At 40.4% G+C, this 10,950-nt stretch overlaps 4 long non-coding RNA genes across 4 annotated transcripts; 2 read left to right on the top strand and 2 right to left on the bottom strand.

Annotated features, from left to right (window-relative positions):
• Positions 1-1,820: 1,820 nt before the first annotated feature.
• LOC144027156 (uncharacterized) lies at positions 1,821-4,680 on the top strand. Its single transcript, XR_013285384.1, has 2 exons — positions 1,821-3,066; positions 4,091-4,680. It is a non-coding gene; the product is annotated as an uncharacterized LOC144027156 (long non-coding RNA).
• A 591-nt stretch (positions 4,681-5,271) lies between these two features.
• Positions 5,272-7,538, bottom strand: LOC144027160 (uncharacterized). The gene is made up of 3 exons (XR_013285388.1): positions 7,497-7,538; positions 6,095-6,183; positions 5,272-6,002 (listed from the first exon to the last, which is right to left on the bottom strand). It is a non-coding gene; the product is annotated as an uncharacterized LOC144027160 (long non-coding RNA).
• LOC144027159 (uncharacterized) lies at positions 7,361-9,043 on the top strand. Its single transcript, XR_013285387.1, has 3 exons — positions 7,361-7,827; positions 8,531-8,774; positions 8,875-9,043. It is a non-coding gene; the product is annotated as an uncharacterized LOC144027159 (long non-coding RNA).
• A 139-nt stretch (positions 9,044-9,182) lies between these two features.
• LOC144027158 (uncharacterized) lies at positions 9,183-10,941 on the bottom strand. Its single transcript, XR_013285386.1, has 2 exons — positions 10,775-10,941; positions 9,183-10,030 (listed from the first exon to the last, which is right to left on the bottom strand). It is a non-coding gene; the product is annotated as an uncharacterized LOC144027158 (long non-coding RNA).
• Positions 10,942-10,950: the final 9 nt, after the last annotated feature.

Here is a 10,950-nt window from a genome sequence, read left to right as displayed (position 1 = left end):
GCCTCCCGCTGTTGGGACATGCCCAGACATCTGTCCAGGGAGGCGTCCAGTAGGCATCTGAAACAGAAGCCCGAGCCACCTCAGCTGGCTCCTCTCAACGCGGAGGATCAGCGGCTCGACTCTTGAGTTCCTCCCGGATAGCCGAGCTCTTGAGGGAGAACCCGGACACCCTGCGACACCCCACTCATTTCGGACACTCCAAAATCTGTGTTTAAAAAAAGAAAGAAACTACAAATCACAGGTTTGTTGGTGAACAATGATCAAATAATTCTTTATTTACATAGAGCACACACCCACATTTTTGCTGTCTTTGATCTTTTTAATTGATTGGGATTTAAGCTCAAACATTCCTCATGGTACGAGCGGTCACAAGTGCCACATTGTATCTGTAAAAAGAAAAAGACCCAGGCAATTTTTTTTATCATCTTGTGTGCAGTTTATATGTCAGTACAAGACAGGGAATCATTGCCCGTTGTCGCTAGGGCCATGTGACCTATTGACCCCAAACCAATGCTGCAATCAGAGTGGCATGTCTGACAGATGATGCACACCTTTTTTTTAATTTTTATTTTAGACCTCCACTTATTTTTAAATTTTTTTTTCCTGTATATCTGTAAATTTTAGCTTCTGAGCTCAATAGCTCCCAGGCCATGTGACCTATTGACCCCAAAACCAATGCTGCATCATAGTGGCATGTCTGATAGATGTTGTACACCTTTTATTTTTTCATTTTAGACCTCCACTTATTTTTAACATTTTTTTCCCTCTATATCTGTAAATATTAGCTTTGGAGCTCAATAGCTTTCAGGCCATGTGACCTATTGACCCCAAACCAGTGCTGCATAATAGTGGCATGTCTGATAGATGATGCACACCTTTTAATTTTTCATTTTATTTTTTCATTTTAGACCTCCACTTATTTTTAATATTTGCTTTTCTATAAATATTAGCATTTTTTCTTCATAGCTTAATAGCCAAATTAATATTCCTTCATTTTAAATTAACTAAATATTGTACATGTGAACGTTATTGCTCATATCACCCCAAGAGTGCATTCCCAGTGAGATGTGAATTGATAATGTGTTGTAGTGAAACATTTTTAAACCGTTAAATATAATAATAAAAACAAACATCTTTTAAACTGCGTTTGGATTGAATTTTTGAAATTCGATCTTTTATTTTGAAAACAGGATGTCGTTCTCTGTGCCAGCGTCTCTTCGAGCACACTACCGTAAATCCTACAAAAGGGCGAACAGAAAAAAATGAAGTGCGGCAGACTTGATCGCGTAAAAAGAAAAGGCGGCTAGCTTTACCTCAGTATTTTTTTCAGTATTTTATTAAGGATTTTGAATTTTATTTATAATCACCGTGTCTGCCAGAACAAGAAGGCCAAGACTTTAAATGCTTGTTTGTAATTTTTGTAAGGTGTTGTATCTCCATGACATTTTTGTTTGTTCGGAATTTGTACGGAGACGTCAACGTGTGAAGTTTTGCCGCAATCGTAACGTGTAGTTGTCCTACTACAGGACCTTAAGGAACACACGACTCAAAATTACTTTTCCTTCACTGTGTGAATGAACAAGGACACCGACACTCAAACGACTGCATTGGTATGCATGCAGTTAAACTGGAGCTCACAGTTTGCGCATGTCCGCACAGGATTCAAATGTAGTTGTCAAGACAACCAGGAAAGTTCCAAATGCGAACCTGAGAGCGAAAAAAAAAAAGAAAGAAAGAAAACTTTCCGAGCGCAAACACAGATTACAAACAAGCACAGTTGATATTGTCTATCCTCGTGTTGTTTCAGGCGTTTTTTTTTTTCGTCTAAAACAAGAGATTTCAAATGTCAAGTCGACAAGGTGTGACTGATGAAAATGCATCATTTCACAAAAAGCTTAATTTCTCCTTATTTTGCCCGAGATTCTTGAATTATGTCAAATCAAGCCATTTTCAAATGATGATTACTAAAGAACAGAATAAGGTAGAATCATACTTATTTTTTCTAATGAAAGAGGAGACCCCAATCTTTCCAACGACACCCACCATGTCTATTTAGTCATAGCACACAATATTCTAATAAGCGTTGAAAATGGGTGAAAATATGCGAAATCTGGTGGGATTCTGGAGTTACCTTGTCAGAAAATGCGTGGGATTGAAAGAGTTAACCACAAAGTGATTTTGCTATAGAGCCAAGGCTACCGCCCCATACACGCAGACAATTTATTATCGTTGCATTAGAAATGGCCATTCATCCCCGGCAACAAGGGATCGAGCAACTTAATGGCACATGTTCTTGATGAAGTCCATTCAATCTATCCGCAGTCTCCACAAGTCGGAAGTCGCACACACACGTACACAGTCGTTTGTATTTGTATTATCGCGGTGACTTCTCATTGACATATAATACCTTTCCCCTAACCCTGTCCCTAACCTCAACTATCACAAATGATTGTCTACCCCATTCCTTACTTTAACCTCAACCATAACCCAATTCTAACCAAAACTTTAAAACCAAGTCTTGACACTCAAAAAGTGGTCTGAACTCGTGGGGGCTACCAAAAAGTCCCCACAATTTCAAATTGAGCCCCACAATGGTAGTTAAACCTGGAAAAACACACATGAATGGGCCCCACAATGTAGCAAAGACAAAGCACGCACGCACGCACACCACCAAATGCCCGATCTTCGCCGAGAGAGATGTTTTTAATGTAATCATCACAACTCCGGGTATCCCTCTTCCGTAAACAAACCTCTCGCGACACTACATGAGCACGTCCTACAAGGATTACAAAATCTCGCAAGACGGGACATTGCAAGAGTTTTGCCTCAGAAGAGAAACGTGCTGCAATGGAAACACCTACATCAGCCTATGATTGATTTTGACCATTTGTTTCCCACCATGCTCTTTGCCCCACAGTGCACGTCAGAAACATAAATCCAGCACTCAGGACGAACGTCGGACGGGCTCACGCCTCATCATCTTTGTCATTGGAGGAATCAGCTACTCTGAGATGCGCTGTGCCTATGAGGTCACACAGACTGTCAAATCCTGTCAGGTCATCATAGGTGTGTACTAATGCAGTATTACACATGTAGCAGTTTCATTTAATTTATGTGATATAGATAGTTGTGAGCTCTGTGAGGCGGAACTTTACCGTGGTGGAGGAGTGTGTCCCAGTGATCATGGGAGCTATGTTTTCTGGAGCTTTATGCCCCTGACAGGGACACCCATGGCAAACAGGTCCTGTGTGGGGGGCCAGACAAAGCATGGCTTAAAGACACCCCTTATAACGAGTACAATAAATGGACCCTTGCCTGGACACGGGTCACCAGGACCCCCCCCCCCCCCCCCCCCCCCCCCCACCCCCACCCCTCTGGAGCCAGGCCTGGAGGTGGGACTCGTCGGCGAGCTCCTGGTGCAGCCTGCACCCATGGTGTACGTCCGGGCACAGCCCGAAGAGGCAACGTGGGTCCCCTTCACCGCCGGTGGGAGTGGCCTAAGGTAGTCGGGTGCATAGTGGGCTAGGCGGCAGCCAAGGCTGGAGATCTTGGCGGTCCAATCCCCAGTTACAGAAGCTAACTCTTGGGACAGGAAATGTCACCTCTCTGGCGGGGAAGGAGCTCGAGCTGATGTGTGAGGCAGAGGAATTCCGACTAGATATAGTCGGGACTCTCCTCCACACACTGCTTGGGCTCTGGTACCAATCGAGAGGGGTTGATCTCTCTTCCACTTTGCAGTTGCCCACAGTAAGAGGCGCAGAGCAGGTGTGGGCATACGTATTGCCCACACCTGCACACACTTGCCCCGTGGCTTGACACCTGTACGTTGGTGTTCAACCCGGTAGACGAGAGGGTAGCCTCCCTCCGCCTTCGTGTGGGGAGACCGGTCGTGACTGTTGTTTTCCAGTTCAGTTCAGAGTACCCACCCTTTTTGGAGTCCTTGGAGGGTGTGCTGGAGAGCGCTCCCCCTGAGGTCTCCCTTGAGGACCGGAATTGGGGAACCCTGTTTTATAGTATTAATGTAAGTCCAACTGAATGTTTTATTCTATGGTGTTTCACAGCCTGAATTACTTTTGTGTTTCACCTCTAGGATCTTCCCACATTTTGACCCCGACCAGTCTACTGGATGATATCAAGGCCCTGAGCAAGCGTCCTATGGAGACTTTCACAATTGAAGAGAGGAGCAAAGACTAAAATGTTAACCAACTAACAGACTCCCCAAATTTCCTGTCCTTCCCTTAATGTTATCATTAGTGCACTCAACAAAACCCCTTTATTGGGGACATGAAGGGAATGTATTATTTTGTTTGTTGTTTTGTGTATTTGCATATTAAAGAAACTCAGTCATTTCTGCAGATTGATTGACACCGTGGGTTTCCCTTAAGGAAACTGTTTACTGGTAGTTAGATGCGAGTATTAGGGTGGTTGTTAGATCACGTGACTTGTTCTTACCCGGGCCCTATAGAAAAATCCTGGTAACTACCTTTTTCTGAGACGGAATGGTGGATGACATTAGCGCTTCATTAATGTATATATTGTATGTAAGCACTGAACCTCGCTCTGCCCTTGTAAACTTGACCAGCCCTGTGTATAAACACATATTTTTAAAGGTGCTGTGTTTTCTTTCTTTTTTCTTGAATTGAACAACTGACTAATAAATGGATGAAGTGGTTCAAATTATGCCAGTTTTTTTTCTTCCGCTTGCAGAATATATCTCTGTTGCTCTGTGTTCTGTTGATTTTGTTCAGCTTCTCCTGAAACTGTATAACATAATTTCTATCAATTGTGAGCTCACAATGCAGCTATTCAACAATGCAATTATTTGTGGTAATCTAATTGCAAATGTATTGTTGTATGAGCATGTTATTTTGGGTTATTTTGTGGTGTGGAAAAGATAATCTGATAATTAGCAAAGCTTTATAAATCATAAATCATAAATTTTAATTTGTAAAAAAAAAAAAATTAAAACATTACATTTTTTACTGAGGTAAAGCTAGCCGCCTTTTCTTTTTACGCGGTCAAGTCAGCCGCACTTCATTTTTGATGTTCACCCTTTTCTAGGATTTACGGTACTGTGTTCGAAGAGACGCTGGCACGAAGAACGACATCCGCTGTTACGGAGAACAACATTCGGTTTTCAAAATAAAAGATCAGTTTTCAAAAATAAAATTGAATTCAAACGCAGTTTAATGTATGTTTATTATTGTATTATTACAGTTTAAAAGATGTTTCACGATAACAGTACCAATTCAAATTTCACTGGGAATGCACTCTTGTAGGGTGATATTGAGCAATAACATTGATATGGACAATATTAAGTTACCGGTAATTTAAAATGAAGGTTGAAATTGAGAAAAAAATAGGTGTGTGTCATTGAGCAGACATGCCACTTTGAGGCAGTACTAATTTGGGGTTAATAGGTCACATGACCTAGAAGCTATTAAGCAAAAAATGCTAATATTTATAGAAAAAAAATGTTAAAAATAAGTGGAAGTCTAAAATGAAAAAAAATAAAAGGTGTGCATCATCTATCAGACATGCCACTATGATGCAGCATTGGTTTGGGGGTCAATAGGTCACATGACCTGGAAGCTATTGAGCTAAGAAGCTAAAATTTACAGATATACAGAAAAAAATGTTAAAAAAATAAATGGCGATCTAAAATGAAAAATTAAAAGGTTTGCATCATCAGACATGCCACTATGATGCAGCATTGGTTTGGGGTCAATAGGTCATAGGTGTTTCCAGGCCAGCCGAGAGACATAGTGTCTTCATTGTGTCTTGGGTCATACCCATGGCCTCCCGCTGTTGGGACATGCCCAGACATCTGTCCAGGGAGGCGTCCAGTAGGCATCTGAAACAGAAGCCCGAGCCACCTCAGCTGGCTCCTCTCAACGCGGAGGAGCAGCGGCTCGACTCTTGAGTTCCTCCCGGATAGCCGAGCTCTTGAGGGAGAACCCGGACACCCTGCGACACCCCACTCATTTCGGACACTCCAAAATCTGTGTTTAAAAAAAGAAAGAAACTACAAATCACAGGTTTGTTGGTGAACAATGATCAAATAATTCTTTATTTACATAGAGCACACACCCACATTTTTGCTGTCTTTGATCTTTTTAATTGATTGGGATTTAAGCTCAAACATTCCTCATGGTACCAGCGGTCACAAGTGCCACATTGTATCTGTAAAAAGAAAAAGACCCAGGCAATTTTTTTTATCATCTTGTGTGCAGTTTATATGTCAGTACAAGACAGGGAATCATCGCCCGTTGTCGCTAGGGCCATGTGACCTATTGACCCCAAACCAATGCTGCAATCAGAGTGGCATGTCTGACAGATGATGCACACCTTTTTTTTTATTTTTATTTTAGACCTCCACTTATTTTTAAAAATTTTTTTCCTGTATATCTGTAAATTTTAGCTTCTGAGCTCAATAGCTCCCAGGCCATGTGACCTATTGACCCCAAAACCAATGCTGCATCATAGTGGCATGTCTGATAGATGTTGTACACCTTTTATTTTTTCATTTTAGACCTCCACTTATTTTTAACATTTTTTTCCCTCTATATCTGTAAATATTAGCTTTGGAGCTCAATAGCTTTCAGGCCATGTGACCTATTGACCCCAAACCAGTGCTGCATAATAGTGGCATGTCTGATAGATGATGCACACCTTTTAATTTTTCATTTTATTTTTTCATTTTAGACCTCCACTTATTTTTTATATTTGCTTTTCTATAAATATTAGCATTTTTTCTTCATAGCGTAATAGCCAAATTAATATTCCTTCATTTTAAATTAACTAAATATTGTACATGTGAACGTTATTGCTCATATCACCCCAAGAGTGCATTCCCAGTGAGATGTGAATTGATAATGTGTTGTAGTGAAACATTTTTAAACCGTTAAATATAATAATAAAAACAAACATCTTTTAAACTGCGTTTGGATTGAATTTTTGAAATTCGATCTTTTATTTTGAAAACAGGATGTCGTTCTCTGTGCCAGCGTCTCTTCGAGCACACTACCGTAAATCCTACAAAAGGGCGAACAGAAAAAAATGAAGTGCGGCAGACTTGATCGCGTAAAAAGAAAAGGCGGCTAGCTTTACCTCAGTATTTTTTTCAGTATTTTATTAAGGATTTTGAATTTTATTTATAATCACCGTGTCTGCCAGAACAAGAAGGCCAAGACTTTAAATGCTTGTTTGTAATTTTTGTAAGGTGTTGTATCTCCATGACATTTTTGTTTGTTCGGAATTTGTACGGAGACGTCAACGTGTGAAGTTTTGCCGCAATCGTAACGTGTAGTTGTCCTACTACAGGACCTTAAAGGTACACTCAGTATTATACAGTGGCATCTAGTGGTGAAATAATAAGTCATTCGGAAAAAAAAAACAATTGTTTGTGTTAGTAGTATGTAAAAAGATATGTTGTATCGCATAAACGTACTTTTTTAAAATATAACGGTTAGTCTAGAAATCGCAAATTATCTTACATGTCCGCGCCTCGCCTGCTAGTGTCTGCCATGTTTCGCCGCCATCTTTCTGCTACGGGTGCCGTCAAAGACAAATTTCAGCGCTCCATTTCTTAACGCGTTTTTGGAACGCACTTCCGGTTTGTATGGCGACCGCATGTCCACGAAGAAGAAGAGTTTCCGGTCCCCGAAGAGAGCATTATCAAGCATCACACTTACTTTGGGAATTTATTTTATTTCAGCGCGACAAAACAAGAGTTTATATTGTAGCCGCATTTGCCAGATGGAGAGAAATGAGGAACAGACTAGGTTTGGGACGTGCCGGTGCCTTCGACTGCTTTCTACTTGACCGGTAAGTAAGAGTACATTTGTGTTTACGTTTTGAGAGCGAGAGAAAAAGTATACTCCGTACTAATTAATACGATGTTCGTACCTTTGTTTTACGATCACTGTATCTGTTGATTAGCAACTCCGCACCACTCGAACGATTTCGTTATGTAGCTACTTGCTTTGAAAAAAAAAAAAGATTCCCGCTGGCACGTTATATTTAGAGTAAATGCGCAAGTTATTGTGTAATGTAATGTAACTGTGATTTCGGAGGTATATTTGCCCATAACTTCAATAGAGAATCTAAAGCATACTGTATTAGTGGAGGAGTTGAAAATTATTTTCGTTGTGGTTGGTGAAAATAGGGTTCTCGAAATTAATTTTCGGCAGGGAATAACTTTCTGGACTTAAATGCTGGCTGTACCGTAAGCACTGCTAGAGTCTGAACTCTCTCACTCAAGTGTGTACTGGTCCATTGTGTAATTGGGTGCACAAGAATTTACAGGCTGCCACGTTTTCCACGGAAATTCGACAAGCAAGCAGCCTTTGCATATTCTATGCAGTATGCAGTCAAGTTACTTTTATCTAGCTAATACAATGTTTTGGGCCCAAAAACTAAAGATCTTACCTCTATTTTGGGGGCTTTGTTGGAAAGTTGGTGACATATAGTAGTATCATCAATTATTCTATTTTATTTTATAATTGTGTTTTTGTTTGTGTCACACTAGATCAACAGCCAAACTTGAGGGGTTCCAGAACCATATTCTGATGTATACAAGCATTCATGCACCGTTTAAATACATCACCGACCTGCAAGAAAAAAAAATATCAAGGGGAGAGTCAGCAGCCATATTGGAATGCCCCGAATGAGGACACTTGAATGGAGGACCCCAGAAGGCTTCGGTGTTGTACCACCAGTATCTCCACCTACCATATCTGAGCTGCAACAAACTGAAGTCAGCCGACGTCTTGGTATGTCATTTACATATGGACGGCATTGCACACTACATGAACTTTTTGTGTGAAGCAATACGGAATGGTCACATGTACAAGCACCACTTGTTTTACACAGGACCTGCTGACCAGGTGTCTGAAGCCATGGAGTGACTCCTCCCTCACTTTCCTCAGCAAGCCTTTGAAGAATATGATATCATCGTTGGTGGGAACATGCCCTCACTCCATAACATGTACTTGTGCAGTCAAGGAGCATGTCAAACTTAATAAAACCAGCAAACATTGAAGTGACTTCATTTTTACTGCAGTCTGTTCACACAATCAATGGACAAGCCTTCCTTAATTTTGCCCCAATAACATCATAGAGTAGGCGAAAAGTAGTGTTACAGATCATACTGTGTTCGGGAGAGTTTGAGGAATGTTGCAATGTTAATGGGGGGCAATGTCAGCACACACACACACACACACACACACACACACAAAAAACCATCATGGTATTGAGTTAATCAGATATTTTAGCTGTGTACAACACATACCTGCTCTGTAACACTACTTTTGGCCCAAACCTGTATGTCTATTTTCCATATTTTGAAATGCACAGCGTATTGGTAAAATTCTGGAACAACTGCAATTCATGTAGCTCATTATATTCTAACAGCATTTTTTTTTTTTTTTAGTTAATATGTTCATTTCATGTAGACTTTTATTTTACTTTATTTTATTCATTCATTTTCATGTACTGTACCTTACATTCATTGGCCAATGAAGAATTCCTTGTCATTGCAAGCATTTATAATAATTCTCCAGGCTTTTGATGTTTTACATTTCTGGTCATGTAAAATAGTGTTAGGTTAGGTGTCGAATGAACACTGCATGTTGACGCCAAAGGAAATAGTATTTTTTTAGTTATTCAAAATGTACAAATTAACACACAACAACAATATACAAGTTATACAAACTACAACAACAAGTGTCAGACATGGACTAATTATATGCCAGGTAAAAAACCTTTGTATTGTCCTCAAGGATCTGGGAAAGTGTCACTTATTTGCTACAAGTCCACCAAGGTGCTGCAGTCTGGGATCCAGGTACAGGAAATCATGGTGGTGCTGATGTGGGATCCAGGTACAGGAAATCATGGTGGTGCTGATGTGGGATCCAGGTACAGGAAATCATGGTGGTGCTGATGTGTCAAAAAGTATTTCTTGGTGTCAGTCTATCAGCTGGACTTGGATATCTTCATGTTCCTCCATGGTCATTTCCTGTACGAGTCTCTGCAAGAAGGTAACAATTGTATGTCAGATGAGGTACCAAACAATGAACTGAAAGTCACTGAGCCAATGAAGTACATTATTACATGAGCAAGACTATTTGTGAAAGCCATGTAAATTCCTGCACATCGAAGTACAAGGAAGCTGTTGTATCTTCAATCAAAACTAATTAAGTTGCTTAGTGATATTTATTAGGTAAAATTGTTCAACATGGTGACAAATCGATATCTGAGTAAAGGGTTTCAAATGTTTTTGTAAGCAGCACTTTTCTGAGTGGTTAGTAGCAACAAGACACGGGGGGGTTACGAGTCTGAGTTGCAGATGTGTCGTTCCAGTTAACACCATTATTTTTGCACGATATACTAAACATATCAGCAAACTATGTAATCTAAATACCACATATTCCAAGCAAAGGTATGTTTTGAGCCATTCACATGCATGCTCGAATGGAATTATTTTTCCATGATGACATAATTGTACGTTACGAGGCACCGCGTTCTCTTCCTCGTCGTCTCTCTCGCCCCCTTTGAGATGGTCCACATGTCTATAAAACGTATAACATAACTGTGTGTTCTCTGTTGCATGGTTTAGTTACACTAACAAATATGAACATAGATAGCCATTATCATTAGCTGACGTACAGTATTTCCAAACAATGCCGACAAAAATATTAATTCTGAAATTAAATGACTAAATCACAATTATTAGGGATCTGTACAGTATGTCTAACAAATGCAATTCACTTACGTCATCACTCGAGGGAATACCAGAAGTTGTTTGCGTTCTGTTCCGGTGAAATTGGTGGTAGGCTGTTGAAGTAGGGTCTCTCTGGGACGCCGTAGTTCGTGTGCTTAAAATCATTGCATTATCTTGTTTGACCGATAGATGGCGGTCGTGAGCTACACACTGGGGCTTTAAGGAAC

Source organism: Festucalex cinctus, chromosome 10 (assembly GCF_051991245.1).
Source record: "Festucalex cinctus isolate MCC-2025b chromosome 10, RoL_Fcin_1.0, whole genome shotgun sequence".
Lineage (NCBI taxonomy): Eukaryota > Metazoa > Chordata > Actinopteri > Syngnathiformes > Syngnathidae > Festucalex > Festucalex cinctus.
Note: the sequence above shows the minus strand (reverse complement) of the source record. Positions and strands in the feature narration are given on the sequence as shown.